Here is a 22,262-nt window from a genome sequence, read left to right on the forward strand (position 1 = left end):
AGGGTGAGGCAGCGTTTCCAGAAGAAAAACCGCACTGGAGAGGCACACTTACAAAGTAAGTTTGTGGTAAATTGATTTCCTCTGTGTTTTTATAAAATTGGATATATCGTATGAACAGTAGGAAAATATCCTCTTTTATCATACACTCCCAGCTTCCAACCTGCTGAGGACTTTCCGCAAACTCTTTAGGAATTTACCTCTTTTTGTTAAATTGGGTTGGATCTCATTAATAAAAGAATGGTATAATGGAAAGGAGTTTCTAAAATTATACTGTAACCTAGAATTGCAGGATTCAGCTTTCTCTGCCTGAAGAAAAAAATTCTGAAGCATTAAACTTACTTTATCAAGCATTGCACCTGACATGCTCTCATAAATTTTACATACATTTTAACTTATTTTAATATTATGCAGGCTTGGTTTAAAATATTCCCATGAAGTAACTAAAACGAAGCTGCTCAGCCATAAATTAGAGCTAAAAAAACAATTGTTCCCTGCCCGCCCCATCAATATTTCTTTACTTAAAATCATGTGTTGTATGTAAGTTAAATTTTCCCTTGCTGAGATACTTTGTATAGCTTAACAGGACTACCGCAGAACCAGTGAGCCATATTTCTGTAGGGTTAAATGCACTCTGCTTTATTGGAGGTATGGTGTCTAGAAGCAGACATTAGTAACCCTTTGCACGCCACGCTTCAGCAAGGCTCGTAATTAGACATGCAGTCATATATTTTTGCAGGAGCAGCCCTACAGCAGCCCTACTCATTGGCTGGGCAGACGAAGGGCCGGCCGGAGGCTTTGTGGCGAGGCCTCTCGCAGCGCAGCACACCCCAAGGACGCCCCTTCGGCCAGCATCCTCAGCCAGCAGGTACGACATCATTGACAACTAATCACAAAGCTCCATTTGTGTCCCAATTTCTTAAGCTAGTTCAAAGTCAGAGCTAAATTACACAAACATTTGCCTATCTAGACATAACAGGACTGTTATGAAATACTGTCAGCTTGTTGCCATTTAGCCTGAACACACACTGTATGTGTCTGTCAGGCCATACTTGGGCAGCGCTGCAGCATGCAACGTGTCCCAGACACTGGAGTGATTATGTCTGAATACTCCTTATCTGATGTAAAAGCCGACAATGCTACACATCTGTGCTTGCGAGGCTCCGCTGTTGCACTGCGACGCCAGTATTTATTTTGCTTCTGCAAGTTAGTTTTCCTTGAGAAGCAGCAGGGGCCTTCTTCAATGAACTGAAAAATGTGTATTGTATGAAGGTCTGTGGAGGGTTTGTACTGTAGTTCAGTGGGCAAATGTGAACCCAGGGGATGACATTTCATTTAAACATTTGGTTTACATCTTTACATGCCAAAAATATTAACGTCTTGACTTTAGCAAACTGAATTCAGCACTTCCCCTCCCCCTTAAATGAAGTAATTATAACCAAAACATTCTGTGGATATTTATTCTTCCTTCTCAAAGGTGGGGTTTCACACAAGAACATTTGGTTTCAGGGCTGAATTGTCAGTAGCTGCTCACTTGACACTTTCCCGTTAGTTTGTATTGGAAACCACCAGTAGTTTCTTTTCTTGTGTTTATTGTATTACGCTCAGAGCTTTGATCAAGACATCTTGGATAACGGTAAGGTCTAGCTTACCGCCTATTTGCTATTTTGAAAAAAAAGTGAAGAATATGGCTTCTGTCAGAGGATTTGTGAAGACAGTTAATGTAATTGAGAAGCAGAAGGGCATTTACGGAAGTGCATCTGAATGTCCTCTTCACATGTAATTGCATCAGGAATTCTACATTAACATGCAAGTCCTGTCCAAAGGAAAAAAAAAGGGAAAAAAAAAGCTTATTTTTAGGTAGAAGCCCTCAGTGGGCAGTAAATTACCCATAATATCCCCCAAACTAGCAATTAGCCCTGTTTGCTGACTACCTGAATTGTTTCACAGTAGTTCAGCACAGTCTTACCAGTTATCACCATACTTATCATCAGAGATTCAGTGTACAACTCCCGCAGCTTCACATACTGTATGCCTAAGGTCAGTCATAATAACAAATACATTTTATTTGCTTCTTTTGGTCCTTCAGAACTGTTTTCTCAGGCTTCAATATGTGCGGAGAGCTGATGCTGCCATGCTGCTTAAATGGCAAGATTTTGAAAACAGAAAGCAAATCAGAAGCACAGGTATACTGTGGTATTAGCTAAGATGCGCGTTTTGTATTTATTCCCATATTAGCCGATAGTCCTAAGCATCTGCTCTGAGAGGTTGAGCTTTCTACCAATTTATAGGGTTTTCTCTTCAGAAGGTCTGACACTGGAAGACATTTTTCAACACAGGCTGTAACTGAGGAATGTAAAACTGGAAAATATGGAAACAAAAACCCATGGAAATTTTTTCCTGAAGGCTGCTGAGCAGTCCTCATATCCCTAAATATGAACGCTTTGCCAAAATAGTAACTCAGCTTTGAAAACAATAGCTCTATTGCCTGCTGTAGGCCTGCTCATGGGCCTACACATGCACACAAATACAAGCACACACATCCTAGCAGCAACATCTTCACTGAACATGCCTTGGTTTTAAAGAATACTGAGTGAAAATGAGACTAATTAAGCATTTGAAATAGAATACGGAAATATTTGGACCCTGAGCATCAAGGGTTTATTTTTAAGCACTGTGCACTCCTTTCTGAGTAATGCTTTAATTTACACGTTATTTCTTAGGAAAAATCCAACTGAATTAATATACACCCTACTGCCACTATTTACATCCCATTTTCAATGTTGGGTCTGCATCACATTATACTGTAGGACCTGTATTCCTACCTCGGATCTGACGGACTAGGTCTGAGTCGTCAGGTAATGAAGAAGATGGAACAGGAATTCATGCTGAAGAGGAATATTTGAAGACTGCTGTTCATTTGCAAAGACACTCTGAGAAGCAGAAAATGGAAAGATTGCCTTTGCCTGGCTCTAGCCAAAATGCTTCAGCTTCTTGTTTCAAGATCAGGAACATCAGCTCGGTGAATAGATGAAGTGCCTACTCCGCATATCCAAGAGAAGCTTTCAGAAGAGAAACCATCCGGTAAAGGGTAAGCTATTACTCTGATGGTTTTTTCACTTTTGTAGGGACAAATTAAGGTAAAGCACTCTGCATGGCTATGGGCTGGTGGAAGGACACAGCCCTGAGCTGCCCTGCCATTTTATACCGAGTCATGCTGCTGCGAAACAAAGGCAAGTGACACAGAGAAGACTGTAGGTAAAAGACTGATTTCCTTCTCAGGGTTTAAGCCAGGACACTGAGACGAGTCTTATGTCCAACTTTACTACTCTAAGAATCGCTCAAAACGGCCCCAAACCTCTACTATTTCAGCAGCAGATCCTCAGGTGAGGAGTCCATTGGCAATAAGCTCCCAGTTAACGGCTTAGCGGGGCAGTGACCACAGTGAGCCATGAGCTGTTTGGCCACCTTCACAAGACACTCAAGGGGAAAAAGGGAAGACTTGATGGGGACAGTGCCAGCAGACTAGCTCTTCAAAAGAACAACTTTTTTCCTGGGTGGGGGGAGGAGGGGGAAGTCTCTGGGTTGAACATTTGACTAAGAAAAATACAAATAAGCTGATCATAAATTAACAGTCATCCCCGTTGTGAGCATGACCCTGCATACCTGGCCAAGGCAGGCAAAAGCAGATTGATTAAACAACAAAGTTCACCTTGTTTTCTGAGTTGAAAGCTCATGCTGTTTCTTGGCAGAACAGGCATGTCAGGGCTGTAATAACCACTTGCTACCTTGCTTCAATCAGCGTTAAAACCAGCACAATATTAACATCTTGGGGAAAATCCATCTGGAAACTGCTTTCTGGGGGGGAAAAAAATGAAAGGCTGGTAACGGAATACCACACCCAGTGTTCATTTATTTATCGATTTCGTAGTAACTTTAAGGAACCTCAAATTTCTCCCTCCTGTCACCTGAAAATTTTGTATTTCAAACATTTTCTGTTAAAATGCAGAGCTGGCTAGTTGTTCAGAAAGAAGTGGCAAAGAAGAGCAGTTCTTCAGCTGAAGGTAAATTGCATGGTCTGGCAGAGGCAGAGGTTTGCATTTGCTGTTTGGTTTTACTCTGGAGGAGGCTTTTGTGCACACACCTCACCATGAATCCACGTGGCCGGTACCTTACCTGGGACGAAGCCAACCCATCGCTCCAGTAACAAGCGAGTGGTCAGAGCATCCCCAAACTGTGATCCAGAGCAACCACACACTCTTAGATGTGGGAAAGCCGTTGTGTTTACACCTTGGGGGTTTGAGGTTGGAACACAAAGAGCTGAACATTAAAAAGACTGTGAAAAAATAGTTAGTTTTTGCTGGCATGGTAATATAAAATTGACTTTTTCTTCTTCCTCTTGATGTCCTGATATAGAGGACATTATTTTGCTGCACCTCTTCCTGTTGAATCAACTAACGTGATCGCTTCAGGATTCAGAGGACGCTTGTGCATGGCATGAAAAATTTTATGTAAGTCCTGTTGTGGGAACATTAATGCAAAGCTAACTGGGTAAATGAGCCAAAGAAAGCCTTCTGTTTATAGTTTGTGCTGATCTTTCTTTCCCTTTTTTTTTTTTTCCTTTTTTTTTTTTTTTTCTCCCCTGAAGCACTGTACTCTAGCATTGATAAAGCTTGAGGACTATACATATGATGTACAGCACACATGTCCTAAAATCCATCTCCTCTATGTGACTGCTATCTTGTACAGTTGGTTCAGCTTGGAAGCTCGCTGTGCATGTTTTGGAGACTTTTAGCATCTCCAAAGTATTTTTGGAAAGCAAGCAAATGAATCAGGGTCTGGACACTGCATTTTTAAATTGGCAAAATATTTATCACTTAATCTGAAAAACACTTTGTTTCATAGAGCTGGACTATGAAGAAGGCATTTGGCTCTGGATTAATTTTAGATTAAGTTTTAGGACCAGGGTGGGCTGTGGGTTTGTGTTCAATGATACTTAAGTGTAATGCCCTGGCTTTCCTACATCCTGGCCTGTAACTGCGTGGGATGGTGCTCTGCCAAATTTCTGTCACCTTGGGCTTCATTAGCATGAGAAAACAGACCCTTTTTGGCTTTGTGTCTCACTGAAAAACAAACCATTGGGGCTGGTTTGCCAGTCATCTCTTTTGGCCAGTTATGTATAGCTGCCTCCTACACTCAACTTTAAAGGGATTTGGACAGGATTTATTTAGGTTCAGTTTTTCATTACAGCTCTTAAGCAGGTACCAGAGTGAAGGTTCCTGTTTGCAGTGGTGAACATTTACTCAGGTAACTACTCCTAAAGGTCTCAAGAGCATTGGCTAAGTGCTCAGCAGAATGAGTAGATATTTTATAATTAAGTCCTTAATTGAGAATTCTATATTTAAAAAAATATAAAATTCTGCAACAGCTTCCACATGAAATATTACCTGTGCATTTAAGGGGGCTAGGGGGCTGCATTCACTTTCTCCAGCTATGCTAATAGCTATTTCAATAGATGGAGATGTAGTAAGTACAATGCTCCATATGGTGAGTGAACCAGAACACTTAAAAACATTTGCAGAAAGGAACTCGGAACGAGTAACACAGATAAGTAACTGGTATTTTTTCTTAAATGAAGAAACTTTCATAAGACACATTCATTCTGTTGTGGAACAGAAATAGTGGCACGTAACCAGCATGTGTGTGCAGCATGCCTTTTGTCTTCAGCACAAATACTATGTTGTTTTTCTGCCTCTGAACCAGCTATGTGGGGAGGAAGAAACTATCCTTCCTCCACAAATGATTTTGGGAATAATTATGTCTAATGGGAAAAAAAGGGAAAAAATATCACAGTCTGTTCATGGACAGTGTGAACAGAAAGGAGTTGAGACATTTGTGGAGGTACTAATTCATTATAAATTACTCCCATTTTTTGGGTAGCAACAGTCATTGAACACAAATACAATTCTATTAAGGGCAGTAAGAGTCCTGACCAGATAGAAAAAGAGTAAGGCAGTCAGACTTCTGGAAAGACAACTAGACGGGGTACAGCTCGTGCTGTGATCTCTTCAGCACTGGTGAAAAGAGCACTGTAAATGTTTATTTACTTTAGTACTCATTGGCTTCTTAAATGAAAGAACTGATACTATTTAAAAGCTCTGACTGTGTCACACTGTTCCCCTCCTCTCTGCAAACTGCTGAAGCTGAACACCTGTCCCAAGTTTTCTGCATTATTGGCAAACGCACGGGAGGCGGGTCAGCGCTGCAGCCAGCCAGAGCGGGGCAGAAAGAACTGGCATCATATAATGGGGGAGGAGTGGGAAACCCTCTGCTGGGTGGGGACCCAGTGCAATGCCCGCAGAAATCGGTACAAGCCCATTCTTTGAGTGCCATGATTATGGACAGGGTTTTAGAATGGCTTCATCTGATAAGGCTAAAAGTACCTGCAGGTTTTTTTCCAGGCCACACACCAATTAATGCATGTATTTTTTAAATTTCTGAATGGCATGTCAGTGAAAATCCATGTTAGTATGATTGAGTTCAGTGGAGTAACGCTAGGAGAAAAATCGGTTGAGCCAAGATCAGAGGCCAAGTGCATTTAAAATTTGAGGCTCCATGAAGGACTTCTAGAATCACCCTACTTTTATACACCCAAACAAGCTTACTGCTTCGGCTAGAATGAGGTTTTCATCTCCTTTGGAATTCTGGGGTAAACTGTCCTTGTACAATTTTTTTTCAGGGTCAAGTTTTAGGCAATATTTTGTGCTGCAATAACCACACCATGACAGACAACCTTTTCATCAGATAAGGAAAAAATTTTCTTCTTCAGGTCAGTAAGAGAAAGGAACATGACAAAGCTACAAATATAGAATCTAGAGGTGGAAATCTTCTGCGTTAAGTGCAGTTATTGGTCTTGTTTAAATTTTTACCCAAACATTTCAGATGTTTAGACAGAGAAGCAAATAGATACTTGAGGGAATCTCAGCAATGAAAGCAGCTTCTCTTTGTTAAATGATTCTCTCTGATAATTGCTGTGGAAATTTTCAGAAAATTATTTTTAAAATATATAACTGATAGAGGGAATTGAATTGGGTAAACTGGTTACATGTGCAACCTCTGATTTGGAACAGAAGCAGCTGAAAACTGAGGGGAAAGGCTGTCCGATCACGTTTCCATTTGCCAGGTAAGGGCCAAAGAAACTCAGCAGGGCTAAATAAAGATTTTCAGATAATAATTTGAACATCTTAATCTGTGATACTAAAAGAAAAACCCAGTCACCAAGCAACTGAAGTTAGACATTTAAATTATGCAACTGATTTCCAGAGGTGTATGAATACACGACAGTGCCCAATAAAGTCGGGGAGAGCTGAGGAGGGCTCAGAGCACTGGGGTGGGGGTTGCAAAAGGGAAACAAAGCCCCACATGATGGTCTCAGATGCGTAAAGCTAAGTTTAATCACTTAAGTAGTGATATTTTTAGATCCTATCTATCTCCAAAGGTGCCTTGGACAATCTTTGCTGCGAGGGTGGTGGTTCTGAGATCTACATGCACATGACAGTTGGGTGAAAAAATTTCAATGGCTGTCAGAAACTGCAGTCTGGATATTTTGTTCTTAAAATTTGAACCCACACTTTGAAATTGTAAGGATTTTGTGTTGCCAAAGGTTACCATTGGCTGGAAAGAGTTTTGAACTGTTTGCATGAAGTGGCAAGTCTCTGGAGGCTCATCCAGCACTGGGTTAGATGAAGTCGTGGCCAGGGCACCGCAGCCAGAAGGATGGTCCTGATAAGGTAAGAAAGGAACAAATGTGAAATGGGGAGAGGGAGGAGAGACTGGTGATTCATTGTTAATCCTAAGAGTTTGCTTACTCACCTTGCCAGAAAAAAAAACAGAGTAGAAGGAGCACAAAATTTAATCCAAAAAATTATTAAAAAATAACCTCCTAATTAAAACAAACTAATTAAAATTAACACAGTGGTTCTTTTTTTCAGGCCAAGAAACAAAATCACTTAAAGGTATTTTTTTCTGAGTGTCACTTTGGAAAAATGTGTTCTTGGGGGCAGAGAAGAATGTCTCTCCATTATGGAAGGTTCCCCGTGGCTTTCACTTGGGCATCCACAGTGCTGGGGTCTGCTGCAAGGCTGGGGTCCGGGGGTGTCAGCGATCCTCAGTGAGCTCAGAAGCAGCTTTGCAAAGAGCTGCGTTGCTGCACAGTGGTCACTGGCTACAAGTACCGTGCCAGATGAGCTTCCAGGCTGGCCAGTTACAGTGAAAAAATGGCACTACCACAATTTTAAGATGACAGTGCTATAGCAAACCAGTCATCACATGCTTGAGTTAGTAGCACAAGCAGCAGATTTAGAGTATTATGAAAATATATGCATTCTGAAATGCTGTGAATTATACCAAATAATTCTGAATATCCCTTTTGCTATACTAATGAATCAAAGCAGAGCTTACCACATTATCTGTAATCACCATGGAGAAAATGGATCTCAGTGTACATAGCTCCTGTATAAATAGTACGTCCCCAGCACATTCTTTAAGTAAGTAGCGTCTTGATTGCATAATAATAATAATAATAAAGAGAGCGGTGTCCAGCTTGCACACAGGCCAATTAAAGTATCAAGTGCATGAGGCTAAAGCACTCCTGACTGGGGAAAAGTCAGGAGGCAGGTGTCCAGCTTACCAGTGCGCTCACCTCTGTGACTTTGCCTCCCGACAGCCCTTCTGACAGCAAACCATGGAGTCTGGAGACCTTTTTCCCTGAATCCTTGACAGAAACAGGTCACGGGGACAGCAGAGTCTCCACCACTTTACAGTCTCCTGGCAGAAACCAAGGATGTCGTGACTGCAGCACTGAGGCACAACTTTGCCGTTTGGGTGAAGCCTCAGCACTCGAGTAATTATTGTGCCTTGCAGCTTTGCTGGGCTGGATTTTCACTAGCTGGAGGGACCAGACCTGACCTCCACTGCATGCCACAGGTATGCTTGAGAATTCACGGAAAGCGGTAAGCTGGTGGAATGTAGTTTACAGGGTGGCTGGATCATATGTTTATGGCCTGAAATAGGAGATCCCAACCCAGACCACTTTGTTGGTTTCCAATGGTGAGAGGCAGAATATGAAGATCATATAATTCATGCTGGGGAGTGGACATGAGAAGAGAATGTGGGCAAAACCTGGCACAACCCACAGACTCAATAGTTGTCTTGCCATTAATGATGGCTAACGACCTAATACCAGTACTAAACACCTTCAGATTTAATACATTCCACATTCAGCCTGTAGAAACTCCCTTCACAGAGATGGCCCAGAAAAGCTAAATGATTTAGATACTAGGATGCTAGAATTATACCTTGCTAACATCACTGGCATAAAAGCAGCAGAGGAGTAGGTGCCCTAGATCCCTGGAGATAGTCATTTGCCACCCAAAAGGAACGTCTAGCAGTTCCCAAAATTCATAAAATATTTTTGTACCCTCTGCTCAAGAGAAATGGGTGGTCAAGACTGTACCAGTATGGCTGGAAGGACTCTTCCACTTGAGCATTGCTGCGGCAGAGCTGGCCAGGTGGCTGGAAACACACCACCTGTGCTGTGATTGCATGGGCACATGCCAGCCTAGACACACACATACTAATGCACTGCTCAGGCAGCCTTTCTGGGAGGATAATTGTATGCCCTGCCCTGAGCATCATCGGGAATGGGCCACTTCAGGGAATGAATCTGCTCTTCAAGATACAGCCACTTATTCTCTTCTCAGCACTGCAGAAGGGCAAATGTCCCTGGTTCAAGCCTTGGAAATAATGAGGTAAAATGGACTCAACACCATTAAAACCTCCCCAAAGACAGGACTAGATATTAGAATATCTGATTGGAAAAAAACAACGGACAAACACAGCTTGCCTTGGCAGGACCCCTCTCAAAGAGATGTGGTAAAAGCTCCCTGGTCACGGAAGGAGAGCTGGGAATTAAACGTGAAGTAGTCCACAGGGATTCTAGAAAAAAAAAAAAAGCCAAAACACAGCTAAAGACACTGACCACACTGAAAAAAAGGGGGCCCTGCAGGCGGTTTGCCACACTGCAGTCAGAGACTAGGGTTTTCCTTCTCCCAACAGAAACAAGCAAATGGTAGGACAATGTGCTGTTATCCCCATTAAAAAGGGGAAAGAAACTGGCAGACATACACTTGGAGTAAGTATGGACTGTCTTAAGCTCCAACTCAACCTGCTTTCAGCTGAAAGGAGCTCACTTTTAGTATATATTAACTTGCTGTACTAATGCCAGTTGTGGCTATCAGCCTCACAGCTTGACCACACGCCACAGAAATAGCCAGGCTCAGGGCCGTTTTGTCTCCAAATACTTTCTAAATTTGGCTGTTTAAAATAGGATTTATGTATATTTAAGCATCTAACAAAACACCCCGTTCTAAACATCAGGGTTCATCAGTGGCCTCATTCATGTGCTTGAAATGAAGCACGTGCTGAGGGCCGCTGCTGAATGAAGGTCCGCATTACGGGGTTTCCAGAAACACGGAGCGCCCAGGTGCCGCTGGGTAAACAGACGGCTCTTTATTTTGGAAGCCTATAGAACCGGTGCCCAACTTTAGATAATCAGAATTTTATCCTCTACAAAAAGACCGTGCAAAACACAAGTTACCACCGTGAAACCAAGAGCTGCTTTTTATATGTTACCCTAACTTTACTGAATCTAAACTCAAAAATTTCTCAGTACCTTTGCCATTACTTTATAAAAAAATCTTGTGACCCTTTTATAAGAAAAAGTACAGGGGGTGTAGCTCCCATGCCCTGGACACACTTGCATTTAGCTTGGTTCACTTCCAAAGGCCATGATCCAACAAGATATTCAAACACCTGTATAACTTTTAAGTACTTCACTGAACTTTGGCAAAAGTAGGGAAAAATAAATTCTGTTAAAACACCGCTTTATTTCTTTCAAATCTGATTTTTTGAGAATCTTGAATGCAGTGTATCACGTAAAATATTTCCTTCCTCATGCAGAATATTTTAATATTAAGCCAGATATTTTTATATTTCCACAAATTAAATGCACCATGGCTGAAGGTTTGACAGAAGCTTTAATTTGCACATAAAAAGGTAGAATGATTTCAGTTTTGACAGCACAAGCTTTTGATTTGTTAATAAAGGCAATTCTTTCTCAGTTGTGAACATATTCCCCAAATAAGACAATGCAGTTTGTAACAGAAAAAAAACATCTTCCTGGCATGGAGAATAAACTTTTGATCCAAAGTTATTAAAGACATTCAGATTTTATAAAAACAAAAGAATGAAACTTTCACATGCAAGCTTTAGTACTAACAGAACAAGAATCAGAGGAAGATTCACGTTCCTGCCACATTCTCTATACCTATTGTTACTAATGTAACCTACCGTCAATATACTTGGGTGAAGTTCATTGCTTGGAAGTACCTGCAAAAAGTTGAAGTCATTTTGGGGGCTGAGGGCGAGGAAGCTGTGTGTCTGGGAATGGGTTTGGGGAAAATCAACACAGATCTGCCTTGCAATGTCCTAATCAAACTGAAACGTAAGAACACTAAGATTTCAGACCCTCATGATGAAACAGAATTTGTAAACCAAGATATAACCAAGGGAACTGGAGGCTAAGCTTTCAGACTGACCTCCTCTGTGCCCATGTCAGAGTCCTCCTTTACTCCTGAGAGACTGCAGAGGAGGTGAGAGCGTGGAGCTCTGAAGCAGTTTGAGCAGAGCCAGCTCAAGCATGGAAAAAACCCATAACATTTGGATTTCTGATCTCAGATCAAACAAATTATTTGAAACCTTTCCCCATGTGACAGCCAAAACCTGCAGCATGGAAGCAAAGCTGGAAGAACCCAGGGTCCATTTCGGTATATAAGAGGGTAAAGCAGTGCCTGCCCACGGGCCTGCCAAGTGCTCAGCTTTTTCACAGGCTCAGCAAGTGCTTTGCCCTGGTATCAGAAGCTGACTAAAGCTGCTCAACAAGGTGAGCGATGTGTCCAAACAGTTTGAAATACAAACCAGCCAGTGCTGTTATTACAGGCCCACCACTTTTAACTCTGAGAGTAGAGACTAATCCTGACCACCAGTACGTGGGCTCCTGGATATCACTTGTGTGGGCATGGGCGAAGCAGCGAGCAAACTGCGCAAATAATGCCTGACGTAAGATGTAACGCACCTCCCACACATTGCTAGAAAACTCTTCCTGGACATCTGCAGCCATGGCACGGAGCTGTTGACTGTCTGTGTCACTGGAGAGAGCGGTTACTTACAGATGATTGGCAGCAGCATATCCTGCTATAATGCTAACTAAGCCTGTGACACAGCCTGCTATCAATATTTTACTCTATTGCATGTGGCATTTTGCAGTGACACCAGATACAGTGCTCTGAGGCTTACTGCTTCACAGTCCTTCCATTTAATAGCAAAGTCTCTTGATGTTTGTAAACTTCTAAGCTTTTGCTGGAGGAAGTCAAGCAGTTCATTACTAAAAGACATTTTTGTTTTCCAAATAGTATCCCCTCATGCTTTTCTTTGCTTGCATCTCACCACAGTTGCCTCCTAATCCAGTGTTGGTGAAACAAGGCTGAAGGTATTTTGGTCATGTTTTCACACTTCTGTTGTACAGTTGCCTCCTTCCACTTTCCTTCTGACTACACTCTGCTTCACAAATGCAGCCATCTGGCACAACATCTCATTTTTTTGTATTGACACCTGAGTAATCACAGCCCTTTTTTCCTCTCTCTCTCTCTTTTTTTTTTTAAAATAAAGATAGCGTTTCCAGCTCCAGTGCATAGGCTTATAATAGGCAAGCCACATGCCATTAAAGAAAAGCAGCAGAAGTGAGAGGTCACTGGTATTAATGCTAGAAAACATTCAGGGTGAGATGAGAGAAAGAAAAGCATTCAGCATTTTCAATGAGATTATCACAAGTCATCTCCAGCACTTTTTTTTCCTTCACATTGGTTTACAGGAATGGTTATTTTAAAACTTAACCATCTTCAGGTTTGGGCTGTAAAGACGCTAGGCTCGATCGCTCCGGCAGAAAGGCCTGTGGGGCACCAGGGACAGCACGTGGGACATCATAGCAGTATCGCACACCAGAGCAAACCCAGCCTGGTGTGGTAGGAGCAGCATTTAAAGAGCACACGTTTCACCTCTGGATCCTATTGTTGAAAAATGAAAATAATTTGTGTCACCGACAGTTTAGTGGCGCAGTCACCTCTGGGAGTGGGAATGAACTCGACAGTTTAATTCTCTGTCTTTACGACAGTCGGCTGTAATTCTGCTAACTCCAATGGGTTCATGCTGGGAAGGGATTTCCCTTTCACAGGGTTCAGTGCATTGGTCACGTCTGAACACAGTTCTTTAAGATCACAACTCACAATACTATTAAGTCAAGCATCAATTGAGCCCTGCCTTCTCCCCCCACCCCAACTGGAAAGAAGTATTTCCATATATTGCGTGTATGAAATATACTTCTAGAAACTGATGGCAAAGTTGTGGCTCCCAAAATTCAGAAGAGTCTTACCACACATTGCTGTACAGCCAAAATTGCATCCCAAGAGTTTTTTCCTGGCCTCGTCTCAAAGGACATCTTTCAGACCTACTCTCTCCTGCTAACACTCACCTTTCCCATGCTAGAAATAAATTTGACAACGCTAACTTGATCTCCACCTGGCTGCCATCTCCTCCACACATCTGATCCTACCCCTGAACTCTATCCCTCTTGAAATAAAAGATGGCCACCACCCTGAGGACCAAGTGACCTGGAAACACTGCACAGAGATATATGAGCAATGGAGCAACTGTGCCAAAAGAAACTCACAAATCACATACTCCGGGCAATGGGACAACTGGCAGAAAGACAAAATAAAATGACTGCCTCTACCTCTCTCCAACTCCCTCAGCCGACACCACGACAGTCTGCTGCTGAAGCATATCTGCATCAGCTAAACCTGCTGTTTCTCTAACAAACCTCTTGCTACGGTTCTTCAAAGCAAGAGGAATTGGGCCAGCCAAGGTCAGGACGGTGCTGTGAGCCAGGAGAACCATTTCCTACCAGCTCAACAAATACCCAAGGACAGAGGAGCAGAAGCAGGCACAGGGGTAAGGGACAGATTCCAAGCAGCTGCCCTGCATGCACCTACCTGGCCACTCCCTTCCAGTAGCACGGCATGTTTGGAGAAGAAGCAATCACCGCAGCACCTGAAATAAAGACACAAATTCTCAGGCACAACAGCTGATACCCTATCATTCAAGTTGTCACAAACCACAGATGTCAACAGTATGATTTTTGCTGTCAATATCAATTTGGAAAGTGCCATTGATAAAGTGCCAGTACAGTTCAATAATGTTCGACTCCACAGACTGAATGTGCACTGAAATCCTTGCGGTTTTTTTCCCCATTTGTTTTAAACAGACTTTTCCGATAGACTCTATCTCTAGGGGCAGGCTAGGCAAGCGCAGTGGGCATCTGTGCCACATCAGCTCAGTGTCTCTTTGCTTTAGTGGGTTAGCAAAGAAGATTTTTTGATGCTACGAGCAGCGTCCCCCCTGTGTGAGTGATCAGCAGGGGCCACAGCATGCTTTTTGGATGGATTTACATCTCGTGGAGATGCCAAAGGGGAGGGAAGAAGTTTGACCTAAAAAGGTCAGTCTAGACCCTATCAGGATCCAAATGAAGACTCAGAACCAGGCTAGGACAATCTGGACCTGGTTTTGTGAGAAATACCTGTGAGTTTTTCAAAATGCAGCCACCTGGAAGATTCCCTTCTTCACTTTCAACTTGAAAAGAGAGATGGAGCAGTTAATGGGGGAAAAGAAAGGCCATGAAAATTATAAGCTCTGTAAAAAGTTTCTTTGCAAATAACAGTTTAACACTATGAAGTTAGTTTAAAATGGTTTCAAAGTCTAAAATTAGTTACATTTTAAACTAACAGCATATGCTTTTATTGTCTCTGATCTAAAATATAATCCCAGGAGGCTGTGAAAAGCATGCAAATTACAGAAAGCTAATTTGCTCCAACAGCGACACCTCCCATGTAGTTGGGAGGTCTATTAGACCTCGTGTACTCTCCATTATTTGCATATTAATAGCACCTGCTGAAATACTTTGGGATTTACTTTTCCTGCCAGCAGAGGGACAAAACAAACAAAGAATTTATATAAAATTCCCTTCATACAGATTTGATGAACAATAAACTATTTAGACAGCACTAAGAATGCCAAATTAGTGAGACATTGGGGTAGGATTGCAGATGGCATCTGTGATTTACAGAGAAACTGGACTGCAAGTTTGCTTAAAAAAAAAAAAATCACAAACCAAAAAAAAAACCAAACAACAAAAAAGCCCTCTCTGGAAAGCGCTGGGTAATTTGAAATCACTCAGTTGGCTCAAGTCTGAAGAATGGAAAAGTTTAACTAAAGAAATCCAGATACTGCAGCAAGAAAAAAAGAAAAATACAACAAAAAACCCCTACACATCCACAACCACTGAAATCAGAACCCCCCAAAGTGGACCTTGATTAAAAATCTACAAAACCCTAGGCTTTGATATTAGCCAGGCCTGCAAGGCCTAGTCTCCTGCACATAAAACAGAAAATAAATTAAAACCAGCTACAGCCTAAGATTTACTTAACAACCCAACTTCCAATCTCTGCTTATGACCACTGCTTCCCCTTCTGGCCCCCTAACTATAAAAAAAGGCCCCTTGTATATTCCTATAGCTCATCTTCTTCAGGGTAAGGGTGAAAGCAGTTTCTTTCCACAGTAGCAAATGGAAAAAGCTCACTTCTCTGTGCAAAGCTGAGCCAGACCCCGCAGGCGGGATGCATAACACATGCCTCTCTCTGCAGAGCGGACTCGGGAAGCTGACCAGGGAGGCCGGGGCATTCCCCAGCACCTCTTTTTCCAAACAGGCAACTGGTATTCCTAAAGAAGCACCAGCCATGTACTCGTATTCCCTTCAAGAGCTGCAAGGGGCCTATATTTCTCCCCACTTTTTAAACCCACTGCTTTGATTCTGATTATGCACCCTTTTTTAAATAGGCACTGAAAGGCCCACTAGAGTTATTTACTGCTGGTGTGCAGAATTTCTGTAGCATTTTAACTACCTTCATATTCCCAAATGAAGAAGGCAATTGACGTTAAGTTCAAATGACTAAATTGTTCTCCACATATTAAAAAAGTAGTGAAAGAGCTTTTCATGTAGGACAATGAAGCATGGAAAAGTAATGTTTTTAGCAGCCTGGCCAGTGCTCTGCTGGGAGGGTGAATCGAGAGTCTGTCCTGAGCAAGGGCAACCTTCAGCCGCCATCCTGGCAAAACCTGGCAGCCACCTTCCTCTGTGGCAGCAAAGCCCCCAACTCTGTCCCTGCGCACTGTGTGACTCCTGTGTGAGGGGGTGGAGAGAAGAAGGGACTGTTATCAGGAAATATATTATTATTGGCCTCTTCCCTCTTCAACCACAGGCAGAGCTCGGTATCTCTTTTGGCTCTGCACAGCCAAATGAGACCTATGAAAAACTTGCTTAGTGTCAATTGTGATTACCGAAGGAGGCAATCAAACACTACAGCAATGGGGACCCCTGAAATGCTACAGACAGGCAACTCCCACCATGGCTGTCAACAAATGCTAATTCTCATTAAGGTGTATGTAACTCTTAAATGCTGCAACAGTGGTAGCTATTAGTATTAGCTGGTAGCTAGTTAATAATAAGTAGTAGAACTAGTTAGCTGCAGGATGGCAAGCAGATGCAGATCAGAGAACTCAGCTCTGAGCTTATGATCACCATTGGTGATAGTATTCAGCATATTTTTGCATAGCCAAGAACCTCTAAATAGCTGGAAGGGAAACAGGTTACCAGAACGGTTCCTGGGAGGCTTCAGTGGCTCGGGGCATTGAGAAGCAAAGCTGTCTCTTTATGTTTAAGATACTAGCTCACAACTGTTAAGAACTGCGTGCTGCTATCATTCACATAGATTCAGTGCCCTGTAAAAATCGGTTTGCATCCCATTTCTAGAAGAGGAGGGCAGGATCCAGCTCCTCTAACTTTTTTGTGTCCAGCAATCAGTTACCTGCTGTGGGCTCGTCATGGATGCTGTGCTTCAGGGATGGCAAGAGCCAGCACGGCGCCTCGGTAGGGGAAGTGTCTCCACCAACAGAGATAAAGCCCAGCCTCAACAAGCAGGAGCTGGTGACCCAAAGTGTCTGCCCCAGTACAGCTTTTCCGGCTGGCACTTTGTGTTTCAGAGAGGCGAAGGCAAGTAGAAGCGTTCAGAGGGACCTGTGCTCTTCCAGTCCTATTACCTCTGGGGTATAGCATGGCAGAGAGACACGCACTGTTACTGCCTGCCAGGTACACAGGTAAAAACCTCCCGTGCTGCCACGCAGCACTGCCTCAGCCTTTTTGTAAAGTGTTCTTCCAATCACGGAGAGCCATGGATTTGTAATGACAGCGATAAAAACAATAATAAAAAACCCCACCCTGAAAAGCAAAACCCAGGCCATTACCTATTATAACAAATTGAATTGGATATTCCTTACCTGAAATTTCATGAGCAATTAGCAAACAGAATTATCCACAAATGCATGTATGCCCTATTATCCTCGTAGCGACTTCAGCAGCCACGACGTTACAAGCTCGCAGTTTGCTATCTAGCAGCTCTAGCCGCCTCCAAACCACAGCTTTTTCTTCTTTCTTTTTTTCAACATGAAGTTCATGGCAGCCAGTGTTCTACCACCTGCACACTGGGGGAGGAAAAAAACAAGGGGGAGAGGATCAATATGTACAGTATGTTTATATTCAGCAAGAGCGTGTTGCAGAGTGGGGAGCTGTGATGTGTGTGTTTGCATTGTCTGTGAAAGGATCCTTAAGTGGCACTGCAGCTGGAAAAATAATGGAAGATCAGGGGACTGTCTTCAGTGACAAACTTTTATCTGGTAAGTTACAATTATATCGTAGGAAATGATACCTTAGACCGCAACTAATTTGTGAATCCCAGGAAAGGCAGATCACTGATTCTTCATCAGGGCTGCAGAACCCGATCTATAAAAATTTGGGCCCCAGCAGGAGGTTGTGTGTAAGTGTGATTTACATTTCAATTCTTAGTCCACCACAACCTTTACATTTTCCTGCAGCACTATCACAAAGGAAATTTTTGTTCTCAGTGTGCTCAAGATACATATTAAAAAATAAAAAATCCTGGTACAATGGAAGTCAGTTGTTAATGGGAAAGAATGTGGCATTTATGCTCAAATTGTTTCACAAAACACCATTACATCAGAGTCTTTCATCATTTTACGGGGGACCTAGTCCCCCGACACCATCTTCAGGGACTTCATGTGGTGCTTGCCACTATCATTCCACTTGCACAGACACCCCAGCCCTTTCAATTTTTATCTGCTCAGAACCCAGAATATGTTACATTATTTAGTTTTTGTAAGAAGCTTTTCTGTATGAAGAATTCACAACAAATAAAAGCCATTTCCCTGAAAAAATGAGCTTGTGAGTGACGGTTAAGGGAATTTCGGGCAGACTCCCTTTACAGGAGGGGCAGCAGCTCTGCCATCCTTCCCGCTGACTGATGGCACAGGTCCAACTGATCCTACATGTAGCAGCCACCAGCACTGGCAACAATGGCACAAGGCTCACATATTTCTCCAAAAATCTTGATGGGTCAGACTACAAACCCTGTATATGTGCTGGAGATGAATTATTCACAGTAACAGGAGGGCTTCCCTGTGCCACCACTGAATCAGGGAGACAAGTTTGCAGAAAGGGGAAAAAAAACTACTCCTGACTCCTTTAGCCAAGGAAATGTTCCACGTCAAAAGCTCACAGCCTCTTAACCCAGTGTCAACAAAGACAGGTCTTCATGCCCTTCCTGTGTGTTTGTGAAGCCAACTGAGCCAAACTCTTTGAGAGGAAGCCAACGTGCAGAGCCGTCCACAGGCCATAGAAGATGATTATTAATGTGCTGGCAGAGCTCAGATGCCTCTCCTTGCCGCATATGGAGCCAGGTTTTGTCCTAAAGAGCTACATATGACCATGAATTCAAATTTACATTTATTTTGGCAGTTTGATACCTGTTTTCCTATGCACAGAATTTTATTGCCACTTATTCAGATATGGCTGAACTCAGCAACCCTTTCCGGTGACACGTTCCCCAGCTGATTGAATTTCCAGGCTCCAAAACTCAAAGCCCGAGTAAAGGGTGCAGGAGTTTGTCTACCACCAACAGGAGAACACCAAACATGTCCAAATGCGCTTCCAAGTTTCTTTCTGCTTTTGCTGTTACTGGGGTTGATAGGAGCTTCCTATTGACTTCAGCAGATACAGGCTTAATGAAGGACATTTTTTCTACCTATCTCATAAAGGCACTTTCCTTCCCTCACTCTAATTTGCCATGTTGGGACCCAGCGATTTGTTTTATTGCATAGTGATGCATGCTGGCATTTGCAAGACTGCAGCACTTTCACCGTGAACTTTCATACAAGCTGCTCCCCTATGACAAATGGAAAGCAAATCTCCACACTGAAGGTTACGGCTCTTCTTGAAATGCTCTGACTAAAGTGTGTTGTTCCATAAGGAAGACGCCAAGCTTTGGAGAAGTTACCCCCATATTTGAGTACCTGTTTGGGGGGGTGGGGACGGGGGACAGGGGATGGGACGGAACACGGACTGGGGCTGATTCTACAATATAACAAGACACTGACTCTCTGAGGCTTCTGACCTGGGACACCCCAAACAATCACTTGCTTTTCGAAATGTTTGTTTTCACTCCACTGAGTGTCTGAGTGCCCAACCAGAGTACTTCAGACTGAAAAAGAAGTCTGGTCCTGAACTTCCTGCTAAAAATAAAAACCTTTATACAAATGAAGGATAAATAACTTTTCTTTTATTTAAGGACACTTCCTTGTTAAGAGCGCAGAAAGCAGTCAGAAGTACAGATCTTACCAACTGCTCTTCAACTTAACATCTCTGGCATTCAAAACATACAACTTCTGTGTTTGTACTACATTTCCCTAACAGCTTATATCGAGGCCAAACAGACAGCATTCTGCAAAGGTCTTCTAAAATAAGCTGATTTAAAAGAGCAAGGTCAATGCCCAACATATGTCAGATTCTGTGAGTAGAAATCAAAGAGTTAGGAGCAAATGGAGTATGTCAGAACTCAGTGGTTTTCCATGCCAGGCTCCTTCACCAAGTTCACGTTTCTGCTGCCAAAAACAGTAACAATCCCATCATATGAGCTTCAGCTTTGGAAAAATGTCTACAGAAAACCTCAGTGTCTGTACGTAGGCTACTTAGCTCGATATATGAGACTAACACATAGATAAATGTGTTTATCTGGACTTGCTGTTTATTGTCTCTACAACTATATTTTTCTTTTAATGGGACACATGCTGACTCCATGCCTTAGCCCTAGGCTCTATTAAAATCAGATTAAAAGCATTAGTAATGTAGTTAATTTAGTTTATAATATGCCTATCAAGAAAAAAGAGAACATCAAAATAGAAAATTTTATATATATAAAGGATTTAAGATTTTTTTTTAAAATATTCTGCTCCATTTTTTATTTTGGAAAAAAAAGGGCATTTTTAAAAAAATAGAAAAGGAAAACTTTTTCCTCTGTTCAGGTAAAGTAACTCTGTCTGGTCTTTTAAAACATGTCTTGCAGAATGATATTTGTGATTTCAATTAAAATATGCTATTGTCACTTTAGCCTCCCTCTTTGGTATTTTAAATTGATCCTAATGGCTTTGCCTTAAGTGATTTGCGTCCCATAGTGAATCCCTGTCACTTACAGCACCTCCCACTATTGCCCTCCCGAATAATCACTACCAGATAATCACTTCTTCCCCCTTCTTCCAACGTTATTGCTCGCTTCCCCTCTGACTCTGCATGCTCGTGCAGTCTGCAAAGTATTTGCTCTTTAACATCTTTAACATATGGCTTGTTGCTCTGGCACACAACAGTCAGGGATTTTAAAGCAGGATAAAAGCTGCATGAAAAAGGCCAAACCAATGGCTCTACAGGTAGGCTTGTATCTCTGCATGGCCTGTTTTTCCAGGCGGCAAACCGGAGAGTGAGGAAAGGAAAAGCAAGAGAGGAGTGGGCACCATACTCGTAGTTTAGGGGCTGGCAGGTGCTTGTGCAGCCCAGGTCCACTTGCTGCTTTCTAACAGCCCTGTGAGACGGAGACCGTCTGAGGTGAACCTGTTTAGGATTGCAAGATTTCCATTGCAGACTTTCCACTGAAAAGATGCCGTCAGCCCCTAAAAGGCTTTGGTTGAAAGCTAAGAGCAGAGCTGCCCTCGGGCCCTGCGTGCTCCTTCAGTGATCCCTCACCCCCCCTGGTACCCACATAAGGACGCACACAGAACCGCAAGCTTTCTCCTTCTGAGAGGAGGATCCTTTCTCCTTTGCCTTTCATGGATCTCATTATTAATTGAAGAATCATTTGGTTTGCATAATTGTCCTCTACCATACGTAATTCCAACCTTTCTCTTTAAATTGGCTTATTAAACTAAATACAGTCTTTTGTTTTTGTGACTCCATCTATCAAAGCTTCTAGATGGACAGTCAGTGCGATGTGAAGGAAAACCCCCAAACTAATAATATTAGGAAGCACCTCTTCATGTACATTTATGAGATCTACCACCAGGTGACTCCATTCTAAAATATCTGTATTTTCATAAAACAAAATGCTTTATTTCCTACACCCTGAACATGATTATGATGCCCCCCTCCATAAGATGTAACACTGAAAAAAACAGTGTTAAATGAACAGCACTCTTACTTAACATATGAACTATTTCTCTTTGAATAGCACATGAAATTGTTTTAGAGACAGGGATTTCCAGAACAGCCTGATCTGTTCCTGTCTAATCAGACCTGATTAATTCAAATCAAACTGCAAACCTCAGTTTTATTTTGCTTTAAAAACTCTAGATCAACAACAAATCAGCAGTATGTAGATATCACAGAGGCAGTTAACACAGAGAGCCTACAGACACAGAGTCTCGTAGAGTCAAATGGATATGATTAAACATTGGGAATCATTTATTAATATTTTATATATTCAAATATATACAGAGCAGGTAGGACCAGTTAGAGGGATACCCTTTCACAGGGGACTTTATTATATTTATGCCTAAGAACAGGAGATCCAGCTCAGGTGTCAAAGGGTGTTTCTTCAAAATATAGAAAAATTATTAACAAATAATAAGGTTATGTGGGAGGG

The 22,262-nt window shown here is 42.3% G+C and overlaps 1 long non-coding RNA gene across 13 annotated transcripts in view; it reads left to right on the plus strand.

The window, feature by feature from the left end:
• LOC130157477 (uncharacterized) overlaps window positions 1-20,767 on the plus strand; it is a 224,892-nt gene extending 204,125 nt beyond the window's left edge. For 6 of the 13 annotated variants that reach the window (XR_008824894.1, XR_008824895.1, XR_008824901.1 and 3 more), the window contains 4 exons: window positions 3-55; window positions 737-865; window positions 2,087-2,183; window positions 2,808-20,767. This is a non-coding gene — a long non-coding RNA (uncharacterized LOC130157477). Of the gene's footprint in view, window positions 1-2; window positions 56-736; window positions 866-2,086; window positions 2,184-2,720 lie in introns of all 13 variants that reach the window. The other 7 variants (XR_008824900.1, XR_008824904.1, XR_008824902.1 and 4 more) reach the window with 7 other exon arrangements.
• Window positions 20,768-22,262: the final 1,495 nt, after the last annotated feature.

This window comes from Falco biarmicus, chromosome 12, assembly GCF_023638135.1.
Source record: "Falco biarmicus isolate bFalBia1 chromosome 12, bFalBia1.pri, whole genome shotgun sequence".
Lineage (NCBI taxonomy): Eukaryota > Metazoa > Chordata > Aves > Falconiformes > Falconidae > Falco > Falco biarmicus.